The sequence below is a fragment of the Diabrotica undecimpunctata genome, chromosome 2, assembly GCF_040954645.1.
Source record: "Diabrotica undecimpunctata isolate CICGRU chromosome 2, icDiaUnde3, whole genome shotgun sequence".
Taxonomy (NCBI): Eukaryota; Metazoa; Arthropoda; class Insecta; order Coleoptera; family Chrysomelidae; genus Diabrotica; species Diabrotica undecimpunctata.
The window spans coordinates 156,569,611-156,583,897 of NC_092804.1; the positions used below are offsets into that span (position 1 = coordinate 156,569,611).

General features: G+C 34.6%; 1 protein-coding gene across 4 annotated transcripts in view; it reads left to right on the forward strand.

The window, feature by feature from the left end:
- The window catches only part of Mekk1 (mitogen-activated protein kinase kinase kinase 4), an 89,839-nt gene that overhangs the window by 41,108 nt on the left and 34,444 nt on the right, over positions 1–14,287 (forward strand). Inside the window, exon 1 of one of the 4 annotated variants that reach the window (XM_072523840.1) lies at positions 3,352–3,595. The exons of the other annotated variants lie outside the window; for them this stretch is intronic. The gene's annotated coding sequence lies outside the window, so the exon portion shown is untranslated. Of the gene's footprint in view, positions 1–3,351; positions 3,596–14,287 lie in introns of those variants that run through there. 4 annotated transcript variants of the gene reach the window in all.

Consider the following 14,287-nt stretch of genomic DNA (forward strand, 5'->3'; position numbering starts at 1 on the left):
TGATTGGATATCTATTTAGCGTATTCTAAACTCCGACCAATTATATATCCGTAAGTAGAATTCGCTTTAATATACAAATACCCGTGAACGAAATATAATTTTCTAAGTTCTATGTATAATAATCACAGACTCACGTTTTTTTCTGTCACTTCTAGCTTAATGCGTTAGAGAGAATTCGATAAACTGTGACGCACTGAAAGAAGGGTTTGGGATGAACTATATGTTATTTTTTCTGTTCTATCCAATACCTCATTGTCTGCCATAAACTTTGCATCTGTATCTTGGTTTTTGCTTATGATCATAATTTTCGTCTTCTTATTATTAAGTTTCATTCCATATTTTCTACCGATGTTAACTACTTGATCTATCAGTCTTTGTAATCCTTCAGCACTATCCGCAACAAGGACAGTGTCGTCTGCATATCTTAGATTATTTATTACTTCACCGTTAACAATCACGCCATCAGTCGTTTCTCCCAAAGCTTCTCGAAATAGATGTTCAGAGTACGCATTAAACAGCAAAGGCGAGAGTATGCACCCTTGTCGTATTCCTCTTTGTATTGGGACTTCATCGGATAATTGATTGTCTACTCGAATCTTGGCTACTTGTTTCCTATAGAGATTGGCTATTATTCTTATATCCTTGTCATCGATGTTTGCGATTCGCAAAGTTTCAATAAGCCTCTCATGCTGTACTTTGTCAAATGCCTTTTCGAAGTCAATGAAACAGACAAAGACATCTGTATTAACATCTCTTGCTCGTTGTATCAATACTTGTATGCTAAAAAGTGCTTCTCTTGTGCCTAGACCGCTGCGAAATCCAAATTGTACATCAGCAATACCCTCCTCCAATTTCTTGTATATGCGAGCATGGATGATGTTTAAGAATATTTTGAGTGAGTGGTTCATGAGGCTAATGAATTGGTGTTCTTTACATTTCTTAGTATTTGCTTTTTTTGGCAGTGGTATAAATATGGACATGTACCAATCTTTTGGTAAAGTTCTTGTTTCATATATAAGGTTAAATAATTCTGTCATAATGTCAAGTTGATTATCTTCTATCAATTTCAATGCCTCAGCATATATTCCATCAGTTCCTAGCGCTTTGTTGTTCTTTAGACGACTTATAGCAGATCTTACTTCTGATTTTGTTATTGTTGGTCCATTCTCGACGTTGTCATATACTTCAATGTGTTGGTTGTCACTGAACAGTTCTGCTATATATTCCTGCCATCTGTCTAGTTTTTCTTGCGTATTGAATAGTATGTTTTCATCTTTATCAAACGGTGCTGTGGGCATTGTTGTTGTATATATTCCTGCCATTTCTTTGATCTTCCTGTGCATATTGAATATATCATGTTTTTTCTGTAGGATCTCTATTTCTAAGCACTTCTCTGACAGCCAGTATTCTTTTGCTAATTTTATTTCTTTAAGTACCTTTTCGTGGTGTTCCTTGTCCTTTTCTGCGTCTTTATTCTTAAACTCTCTTCTTTGCTCCGTAAGCTCTAAAATCTGATGTGTCATCCATGGTTGTTTTATTTGTCTTTCCTGTTTGATGTTGTTTATTGTTGTTGTTACCAATACATCTTTGATCTCGTTCCACATTGTATCTATATCTTTCCTATTATGTTTTGCAATGTCGTTAAATTTTGTGTTTATTTCTTCTTGCATTTGTTGTTTTACGTTGCTTTACTTCAGTTTTTGTATGTCCACCGATCTTATAACGCCCGAATTTCGAGTTTTTTTTCATCCCTACTCTCAGTTCAGCAAGCAATAAGTTATGGTCGGAGTTGATGTCTGCTCCAGGATAGGTTTTTATTGACGTAACCGCATTACGAAACCTTTTATTTATTAGAAAATAATCTATTTGATTTCTAATTATTTGTTGCGTGCTATCGGCGGGAGACCTCCAGGTATATAGCCTTCTAGCTGGTAGTTTGAATTGGCTGTTCATGATTACATTATCTGTTTCTTGACAAAATTGTATCACTCGTTCTCCTCTTTCATTCCGTATACCCAATCCATTCACGTCTTCCAGTTACGTCCATCATATTCGAGTACAAGGTTAAAAAAATTTACATAGACTCAATTTATCGATGATTAGAGAAGTGTTATAGACACTCGGACGGATACAAATTCAGACTCGGAAAGTCCAACGAATGCCTCCTAAAACTTGACCACTGCAGTGGTTAGCGTACAGAGGTGCCACCTGCTTTGGTGGCCATGAACGAAAACGATTTAATAATATCGTTTTCTGTCCTCTGGGCTATACGAAATGTGTAAATGATTAAATCTTTTAGCAAAACCTGTCATCGCTTTGTTGAATTAAATGGCCAAATATATGGCCTAGGAGAACAAATTCGTTAAATCACATATTGTTCACTAGTCACTGTACTACTGCTACTGGGGATAGCGGACGGATCATTTATGCCGTCGATGATGACGTGATTCGGGTGGGGGTTGGTGCGAAGACTTTGGCGGCGGATTTTGATTGGAGGGCGGAGTGGACGATAATTTCTTTACGAGAGGTCTGCATGTCGAATGTAACCGGATGCCGTCATCTCTTTTATTGAGACAATTTGGCCTTTTTTCAATCTCTATGGCTTCTCGGATAATTCTTGGTTTCTAGAAGCGGATGGGGGCCTATGGTTCTGGAGTTTTCAAAATCAATTTTGCAACCTTTATGAAGATGGTGTTGACCTATAGCTGAAATTGAATCAGAATTGCGAACAATAAGTTCGCAGTAATATTTTCCAAGTAGGAAGAATTGCCTACATTTTTCTAAAGTAAGTTTTTTGGATATTTTATACCATAATGGAATTATCAACCGATGTCGCACTAAATACTCACCCTGTATGTGTAATTGGTTTGTATGTTTACAAAACTAACTCTATATTCAACTATCCATTTTTTAAATCTTCTTCCTGTCATACCTATGTATTTTTTAGAGTATGGTACCACAAGTGATCGTATATAGTCCTTAACTTGGTTTTCTATCATCTCTATTGTTTTTTTAAATTTTTTTAAATTTTTATTGTCTATATATTCTATATTTATCTCTACCTTTATTATTGTCTATATATCTATAGTTCAATTATTTTTTGTTTAAATGTGTCTTTCTGGCTGTTTCCACTTATATTGTTGTTCCTTAAATAAACTTTCATTTGTATTATTTGTTAAACAAAATAAACATGAATGTCACATAAATAGCATTCTATCTATCAGTATTTTATTTTTGTTGTAGAATTTTAAAAATTAACCAAACAACAACATGAGATAAGGTATTATATGAGTGAAGTAGTAGAAATTAGCGCATTCACGGACTTGGCGCAAGCTCTTATTGATATTTTTTATCATTTATCTATATTTCATATAGTATCACATTACTTTCCAGTTATTTGGATTTTGTCGGGTGATATACACGTAATAGTTATTCTATACAGTTCTAAAGCAGTGTTGTTTTGAGTAGAAATTATCAATAGTATTGTTGGTTTTCGCGTTAGTGTAATAAAAGTGTTAATTTGCGATACCAGCTGTGAAAGAAGGTATTATTGTGACTGGCACTACTTACTACTTGTACCATACGTTTCATTCGGGTAAGAGATGTGTTTTGGTGCACGTGAAAAGTTTCTGTTATTTTATATATCTAGTTTTTGTAGTATATATTAAGTAAGTAAATTCCAGCTCGAATTTGTTAATCTGAACCATGTGTAAATAGGATACATCTTTTTTTGTATGTAGTGGTCTTTAATCCCGTAGTTTTTACTTAACAGCACTGTTAATTTCATCTGTTTCGTATTCTTGCCGACAACAACAGAAAAAAACCCAACAGACTCTCATCATTTACATCTTTCTTTCCCTTCAGTTGTCGTCTGTCTATGAGTTTAAGCTGTTATATTTTGTAAAAATCTATTAATTTCTATATCACATGACTGCATTAGTGTTATTTTCTAGATCTGTATAAATAGGGAAGATATTGTAAGACGTCCAATAAACTAAAGGGTTGATACTTATTCATCATTTAATCTATCCCTGAAAACCAACTTCAAAACTTATATCCGCATCTCAATATTTTTACTTTGAATCATACCAATAATAATCCTTTTACAGACAATCTCGTTTACCCACCTTCTGATGCATTTGACAGCAATGATGCCACATCTAAACTTTCCTTCTTCTTCAACTGTCATACCCTCCCAGAACTTTGACAACCAATTTCATAATTTTCAGTTTATCTGCTCGGAATATTGATCTGGTTCCAACTCCACAGAATTGACGCAGACTCTCGAGCCATGAGGTTATTATTCAATCACTTGTTCTTCTTGTCTGTAATATTGCAATTAGCATTACCGGGATGAGTCTTCGATGACTTAACAAACTGTCCACACTTGCAACGGTCCATCATGCTTTGCTTGTTCAATATTTAGCAGCTGCAATATTACCTCTTCACCGTATCGTGGTCTCCCTAGCGACCTCTATCCTTTTTTGTTCTTTTCCCATGAAGATGGGAAGTTCCCTTGTCTCTGATTTTGTCTCTTGACAAGGCCTTATCTGATCTGATCTTAATCTTTCTGCCTTTATTATTTTTACTAAATATGACTGATTATATAATTCTTCCAATTCTCGGTTACTTCCTGTTCTGTACCTAGTACTGTGTGGTGTTGTCCTTAACAGGTCCATAAATTCCCCTAAGAATTCTTCTTTCAGGAACTCTTAATCGGTTTTCATTTTGTTTTTTCATCGTCCATGTTTTACATGCATCTTCTTCTTATTGTACCGTCTTCTAACGAAAGTTGGCGATTACTTCTTTAAACGCTTCCCTATCTTTTGCAACGTGAAATATCTAACACTGAGGTTAGTCTGGTAAGCCAGATTTCTTCTTTCTTCCCAAGCCGTTTCTTCCCTCTACTCTTCCTTACATAATGACGTGCAGAAGAGAGTATTTATCGTTTCCAAGTATGTGGCCCAGATACGATGTTTTTCTTATTTTAATTGTATTCATAAGCGTTCTGCCATGTCCAACTCGTCTTAACACTTCTTCGTTTGAGACTTTTGCAGTCCAAGGAATTTTTAGAATACGCCTATATAGCCTCATTTCGAATGCCTCTAATTTTTTTACGGATTGGGTTTTTATAGTCCAAGCTTTTAACCCATATAACAGTTGTGACCATACATAACATTCGACGAAGCTCAATCTGATAACCATACTCAATTTCATATTTGTAAACATTGACTTATATTTTATAAATGTTTATCTCCTTATCTAGATCTAACTGTGAGTTTATAATTGCTCCGAGGTATTTGTACTTGTCGACCCTTTCTAATGGTTTACCCTCCAATGTCAGATGTATGTTGTCAACAGGGCTTTTTGAGATCACCATGTATTTGCATTTATCTATATTCATTGTTAGTCCCATCTTCTTGCTTTCTCTGTTAATGATTTCTATAAGAATTTGTAAAACTTCTATATTTTCTGCCATGATTGTGATATCGTCTGCAAATCTTATGTTATTAATGATACTCTCTCCCATCCTTACACCTTCAGTTCTTTCCCATAGTGCCTCCTGAAATATTGGTTGGGAGTAAACGTTAAATAATTGTGACGACAGCACACATCCCTGTCTGACTCCTCTGTGAATTTCTACTTGGTTTGTCTCACTATCTTCCACCCTTACGACCACGGGTTTGATTGTAATATAGATTTTTGAAATAATTAATATCTTTGGGATCTAGATGTATGTGTTTTAATGCATGTATGAGTTTACCATGTTGAACTCTGTCAAACGCTTTTTGAAAATCTATAGAAAATATGAATACGTTTTTATTATATTCCCTGCATTTTTGTAATATGTAGTATCGTCATTGCCCACAATACATCTCTTGTTCCCATTCCACCTCTAAATTCAAACTGTGTGTTGTCTAATTTGGCTCATGAGGCTAATTAATCGGTATTCTTCGCAAGATTTGGGATTATTTTTCTTGGATTTTTAGTATATTTACTGGAATTTCATCAGGACCTGGTGCTTTTCCATTTTTTGAGTTTTTAATAAATAACTGTGATAATGTGCTCTTTTCTGTTCCGATTTTGTAATACATGTTATCTTCAACTGTCATAACAACGCCTAATATATTTCTTGCATCAGCTCGTCCTCTATCAACATCGGGAACAGGTAATCTAACAGTATCACCAATTTTTGCAGCCGGTAATAACTTATTGGAATTTAGTTTAATTTTTTTGTTTGTTGAAGCAAATTATCTTTTGCTTGAAATCTACTTTCAATAATAGATTTCTTTTGGCAACATATTAGACACCTTAAATAATTTTTACTATTTTCGTTAATATCAGCACAACAGTCTGTATGAACAAACATTTTGCACGAGAACCGTTCAAACATTCAAACTTACAAACACTACAAAAAATTTGGCTGTTATTTGGTATAAGATTCTCATTTAACGTTTCATTCCTACTACATTCTACAAATTCCTCGGCAGAATGTAGTAGGATCTGGTTACCCATATTAAAAGAGGAAGTTATTAAAAGCAAAATACCAGTATTAGTAAGTCAGTAACATATGGAGGATACATCATTTATGTTTTTTAAATAACAAACATATAAAATCAAAATTTGGTGTTTATTGAAAGTAAACTAAATGCACGACCAAATACTTACCATGTCGGGATAGTATTATGAGGTTTTTCCTGGTTTTCGCTCATAATTTACTATGGAATCACTAACAGGAGAATTTTACTGTCATCATGGAATGTGATTGTCTTTTTAAAGACGAATTACATGCTATGATTTTTTCTGACGGATATTCTCAAGTTAAAGTTGATTTCATGTAATAGAATGAACTATCTTAAAAGTAAAGGAACGCGACTCAACAATATTGGCAATATCATTTTAAAGTCGTCTACTTTAAAATGTATAATGTATGTCTGAATTGTGAATATAAATGAGTCAGATAAAATTAAATTATTAGAAGAAATTTTCACCAAGTAACAAAAAAACAAAATTTGTTTAATTTACTAATGTTTGTATTTTGAGAACGATTTACGAAGTGGAAATTGAAACGTCAATGATTTTACTTTAACCTTTAATTGTGGCTTATTCCCATTTAAATAATAATTGGTATTTTTAAAGTCAGTGTTTCGGGTAGCAACGTCATGTTTTACTTGACTCCAAACCATCTCAATCGAATTGAGCTCACAGTGATAGAGAGGCAATCGTAATATTTCTACACCGTATTTCTTAGCCAAAGTTTCGATGTTATACTTGTCGCATATATCTGCAGAACTGTTTGCTACATCCAATAGTACTGACTTTTAATATTTTCAAAAAATATATCTTTCTCTCGTAACCATTCTTGAATTTGATGTTTGTTCCAGAAGCTTCTTGGGAAATTTTGTTTGCATGAATGATATGGAGCATTAGCTATTTCTACCACATTTAACTCTCCTTTCGGGGGGTTTGCAATTAGTTTATTTTCAAACCCGCGAGTCGAAAAACTCGCCATTCATTTCGTAATGGTAGCCGCCTGAATCTTTTTTTGCTAAAAATACACATTCTGAATTTGGTACAAAAGCTCGGACGTCTTTGTATTGGTTCTTTTAGACCAGTAGTCAAGCCTTCTAAAAATGCATCCTTATACCTGGTTATGGTTAAATTCATCCATACCTTGTTTACTGTATGCTTGATGTTTCATCCAAATAGAAAATATTGTATCCTTGCGATTGATAATTGATTATCTCGCATTAGTACTTTTGGAAAATTTAGGCAAATGTTCGTGTTAACTAACGGCATCCAGGATAGCTTTGCTTGTAGGAGGTTTATTCTTTAAGAAAAACTCCATATGGACGAATCTTCTCAATTGGTTCCTCATATCCTCATCGTAGGTAAACTCCCGATTGGTTTCCTTCTTAGTTCGTTTATGTGGGTTTTTGGGAATTTTGGGTAAGTCTTCATTCGGATCCAATCCTTCCTGACGAATTTTCCAGACTGTCCTGTCGCTAACACCCAGCGTTGTACTTGTAGAAACAATTTGTGTTGGAGTCAGATCGGAATTTGTTTTTGTTGTGTCATCATCATCATCCAGCCCCGTTTTCACATCCATTGTTGGATATAGGCCTCCTCCAAACGTCTCCAGTTCTCTCTATCTCTAGCTGCTGCAATCCAGTTTGTTTCTATTCTCCTTAGGTCGTCGGTGCATCGGGTGGGTGGTCTGCCTCGACTTCGCTTGTCGGCTCTTGGTTTCCACTCCAATAATCTCTTCGTCCATCTTCCGTCTTCCATTCTAGCAACATGTCCAGCCCACCTCCACTTTTGTTTATTGATTCGCAGTATAATATCGTCAACGCCAGTTCGTCGGCGTATCGCCTCATTTCTCACGCGATCTTTCAAGGTCAGACCCAGCATTGATCTCTCCATTCGCCTTTGTGTTACCCTCAGTTTTTCGGCAGTAGCTTTCGTTAAAGTTAGGGTCTCTGCTCCGTAGGTCAAGACTGGTAGGATGCATTGGTTAAATGCCTTCCTTTTCAGGTGAATTGGAGTATTTGTTTTAAAAATGTCTCTCATCCTTCCATATGCCGCCCATCCCAACGTGATTCGTCTATTTAGCTCGCAGGTTTGGTTGTCTCTGGTTATTCTGATTTCATGACCCAAGTATGTGTATTTATCGATTAATTCTACCTTGTTGTTATTGATCTGTATCTCTTCGCTGGGAACCATATTGGTCATCATTTTGGTTTTCTTGAAATTTATCTCCAGCCCAGTTTCTTGTAGTATGTAATTCAGTTCTTGGAGCATGTCTTTGATCTCTCCCAGATTATCTGACAGAAGCACGATATCGTCCGCAAAACGTAGATGGTTTAATCTTTCTCCATCGATGGATATTCCTTTCTGTTGCCATGTTAGTCTTTTAAATGCATACTCAAGAACGGTAATGAACAGCTTTGGTGACATGGTATCACCTTGCCTGACTCCCCTTTTTATCTTTATCTTATTAGTTGCTGAATGTAGACTTATGGTTGTTGTGGCATTTTCATATATATTTTTAACTATATTACAATATCTGTGGTCGACCCTGCAATCTTGTAGTGCTCTTGAGATGGACGGTAATTCCACTGTATCAAACGCCTTTTTAAAGTCTACAAATATCAATGCCAAGGGACGGTTATATTCGTTAGTTTTTTCTATCAGGGTTTTTAGGCACTGCAGGTGATCATTTGTGCCGTAATTAGGGCGGAAACCGGCTTGTTCCCGAGGTTGGTAAAAATCCAGCTTTGTCTCTAATCTGTTCGTTATTATTCGGGTGTATAATTTATAAAGATGGTTAAGGAGACTGATTGGTCTGTATCTTTCCAGGTCTGTTATATCTCCCTTCTTGTGTAAGAGTACAGTTATTGAATTATTCCACTTTGTTGGGATATTTTGATTCCATAGACATAGATTAAAGAGCTTTTGAATTTTGGTTATCAGTACTGAGCCTCCTATCTTTATTGCTTCCGTGACGACACCGTCCTCCCCCGGAGCTTTGATATTCTTCATCTTTTTTAGAGCCTTGTAAATTTCGTCCAAGGAGATTTCTGGGATATCTTCGGAACCCTGATTTTGAACCTTCCTCTGCTGATATTCAACTATATCTAGAGTCGATTGGTTGCTATATAATGTCTCATAGAATGATTCCACTTGTTGTGTATATCAACATAATTCTAAATAATTTCTCGCGCATACGAATCTAAGATTTGTCCTTGTTTGAAACTTTTCACCTCTAAATGTTCCATGTTTTGGACACAGTAGAAAAAAAGTTTAAAAATAAATTACACTTATATTTTGACCGGTTAACAAAACTGTTAAACCGTTTATACAAACTGCCATTCGTCAGTAAGCTATTTTCTTATTTATTAATTTATTACAATACGAACTCGAGTAACAATTAGTAGATACTATTATCTAAATGGGTATTTAATTACAATAATACCCAAATTTCTATTTATTTATTGTTTACATACTAATGAGCATTTATCTGACATTCACCTCTAAATCATTGTTTTTTTCTTTAATGAAATATCTATTTCATTATTATATTTACAGTACTCGTAACAATAAATTGATTAATTTATTTGAATTGGTTACACATTGGCTAAATTCTGAAAATCTTGTATAGTTTTTCAACATCCGGTAGTTCATCCATTTCCGTATTAGTTATTCTCGATATTCCCGGTATTTGTGTATCATTATTATCTGATTCGGCTTCAAAGGGTCTCCAAACATCCATTTACGTAAATACGACAAACAGAGATGTAAGAAGTTTTGTATACGAGGACGTCCTAATATTTTCTGGAATGGCCATCAGGGCAAATCAGTGAATGTTAGTGCAGAAATGCAGAAATCCACCATAAACACAATTAAGTTGTACTTAATATCTAACTTGTGGGAAGTAGAAGTAGGGGTAGACCAAAACTCAGATGGAGGGATGGTGTAGATGAGGATGGTAGACAAATAGGCGCAGCAAACTGGCAACAGTTGGCAATGGATAGAAGTGACTGGCGTAATAGACTTGGGAAGGTCGAGGCTCTTTTATAGGGCTGTAGCACCAATGATGATGATGATAATATCTAACTTCCGAAAGAAACATGAATCAAAATGAAAAAAAACACAAAAAATATGAACAAGCAGCAGTTCATTTGTAAAAGAAAGTCAATTTTCAATATTCGAGATATTATTTTTCCTAGACATTTAAAGTTATCAGCTGTATAGTTAGTTTTATGTGTGTATATATTATTATTTTTGTATCATTTTCTGACGTAGTAGGTTGTGTTAGAGCAACTTTTAGTTCCCTTGAGTTTTATCTAATATATTTACGTGATCCATTCATTATTTTCTTCGTAGCGATAAACTGCCTTTAACAAAAATATAAATAGTGTTATCTAAAGTTCCATAAACTTTTAAATACTAAATTTTATTAAAGTAAACTATGTCAATTATATATGGGCCTGATACTGTCCAGATGTGCGAAAAGAGGATTACTTCTAATAAGTAGTTCTGTAATGATGTATTGTTTTCCGGGATTCTGGCCTTGGTTTAAAACTATTTATTTCTGGCGTATACTTTGCAGCTGCCTCATACGAAATAATCATTTTTTTGTCAGTCACTAGATATATCAGAAATCTGATCACATAAGTTAATTAACACCGTAGGCATATCAGAAGAACAACAAGGATTCAGGAGCAATAGATCTATAACCGACGCGATCTTATACTACGGCAACTTACAAGTCCGTACAAGTTCAACAAACCCCTTTTCCTATGCTTTGTAGGAATGTAAAAAAGTGAATCATACTAATCAAAAGGGAAGTAGATAAAAATTGGAACTAAATAAAAAGGAAAAAGGGCGCTTCCTTGTCTTTTATCGCAGTGACAAAGAAAACTCAAGGATCCTATATTTTAGATTAGAGGATTCATACACAAATAAAAAAATATAAAAACAATAGAACAAATAGGTTAAATATTTTTTATGTCCAAAGCAAAAAGGAACACTACAACGTTGTCTTTATTAAAAATTATTAGAATTACTTTACTTATTTGTGATCTAGGAGAACGTAAGGTCAGTAGAGAGATAAAAATAATACAAAGTGGTTACTTACAAAGTACCTACCAGTTATATTTATTATAATAGATCTACAGTTGTAGAATAACAAATGATATTCAGGCTTTCTCTTCGAGAAAGTCAAAGAGTGACGTTCTTGCCAACTGAATGAGCTGTAAACCTAACCTAACCTAACTGTATGAGCCAAAAAGGTCCTACTTTATATCTTTGGACTTTTTAACTCTGATTATCACCTTCTGAGATTCTAGTTTTTGGTAATTGATTAATTTATATTTAATCCACTACGATGGAAAATTCTCAATTTCAATTACTCTATAAGCATTCAATTGATCGATATATGAAGGGTCTCGGGAGAAAACCATGAATGTCACAAATTAACTAAAATTGAGTTAAGTACGCCATCTAGTAAGTTTTGTTAATATCTATGTTTGGACATTTCAAATAAGGAAGAAAACAGTGCGTGTCACGAGTTATTAAATTTTTTAAATACCCTATATCGGTAAAAAACCGTGCATGTCCGCGCGTAAACGGCTGAAACACTGAATGTCCACTCAGCAGCGCCAGAAAATGTAATTGGCATCCTTGTCTTGCAAACGGTAGTGTCAGTGTAGTAAATACATCGTTATAACCACGTGCTTGTGCAGTTCTGTTTGGTTAGTTAATTTATTTAAAACAATTATGGCAGATATTGGAAACATATCCACTAAAAAGAGAGTGAAAATAGGCAGGTTATACGAAGTCATGAAAAAAATTAAGCTTCAGTCACATGAGTTTAGTAAATTCTGCAAATGCAAACGCTTGAAGTGTTGTTACACAGTAAATGAAATTAATAGACAAAGAATTTTAAATCATTTTAATTCATTGATATGTCATAATGAACAAAATGCATATTTGTGTTCCCTTATATCATTAGTAAGCGTACAGAGGCGGCGATCTAGGGCCAAAAATGTACATGATGCAATATATCATGATGCAGCCTATATGTACAGGGTCAGAGTTCAACCAAGGTCAACTGCTAATGCTGAGGACGAGAAAAAACATTACAAATAAGTACAAGTTTGTGCCAAGTTTTTTCGTGCAGTTCATGGTATTACAGGGGCAAAATTTCAACATCTACAGAAAGAGTTCAAGCAGTCTGGCACGACTCCTAAAGATAAAAGGGGCGGAATAAATTATAACAAACTGAAGCCGAGTAGTGTTAATAGTTTTCACGAGCATATCCAGTCATTTAAATCAAGAAGTAGTCACTACAGCTTACATGATAATAAAGGTAAAACCTACTTGCCTGAAACTTTAAATATAATGAAAATGTTTTCAAATTTTAAAGAAAAATATCCGGAAGTTAAAATTTCTTATCAAAGTTACAGAGAAATTTTCAGACCAAAATATAACATTAGTTTCGGTTATTCGCGATCGGATACCTGCAGTCAATGTGAGGAAATTACTGCAAAAATGAAAGCAGCTGAAACAGACCAGAAAAGTGGACGTCCTGAGATAACCAAATTAAAAGCACTTAGAGAGCTCCATCTTCCTAGGGCTCAAGCGTTTTATGACAGGAAAAAGGAAAGCAAAAGAAGGGCACGAATAGAAAAGAATTATGAAGCTATAGCTATGGACTTCCAAAAAAATGTTTCCTTGCCGAATATCTTCACCAATGATGTATATACAGCTCTCGATTTACTCTTTTAACATCCATGTGTTATCAAACGCTGATTCTTATTCTTATACATATCCAGAGTTTATTGCTAAAAAGGGATCAGATGAAGTGTGTTCGTTTCTTTTCGATTTTATGATGCATCATTTGTCTCCAATTGTTCAACATCTACACATTTTCTGTGACGGACGAAAACTATAGAGTGGTAAGGTTCAGTATTAAAACGTCTTCCATCCATTACAATAATAACATATCTCGTTAGAGGCCATTCGTACCTTGAGTGCGGTAAAAATATGGGCCTTATTAACCTTAAAAAAAGAATGGAAACGCCTGCTGATTGGGAGGAAAATATTATAGCTTCTCGCACAAAGCCTGCCCCATTTAATGTAATTTCAGTATCTCAGTGTTTCATCAAGGGATGGACTGAATTTTTTAACGATAGATATGTCAAAAAAGCTCCTTTTGCTATGCAAAAAATTAAAGAGGTGATGTGTGTTAATACTCATGTTCGCACTGTATTTTACCGAGATTCATATAATGGTAGCAAACTTGAGGGCCCCACCCGTTCTTCCGTTCAAGCTAAAAAGTCGCATAAATTGCCACCTTCGGAATTTGAACTACCCATGCAATCATACTTCAACTTTATTACTATTAACGAAGACAAGTTCAAAGACATAATGTTTTTTTAAAGTTTTGCGAATCCGAACAAGCAAAAGAAATGTACATGAGTATACCTCATGAAATGAAGATAAAAAAAAACAACACAGGAACTGTCAATAATTCAAATCTTGAGCAATTGCAGCCTGTTATAATGAAGAAAAGTTTGGCTCAGAAAAGAAACGTACCTGGACTTTCATGATTTTCTTCCATAAAAGATTGACACTGACTGATGTTTTCCTATTTATTTTCTATATTCCTATATTTCCTGTTTCATTGGTTTAGTTTTAAGTACTAGTTTTTAGTAGTAGATGTTAATGATAAATGTTTTGGAATATATCAGGCACACATTTTAGTTTTTACACGGTATTT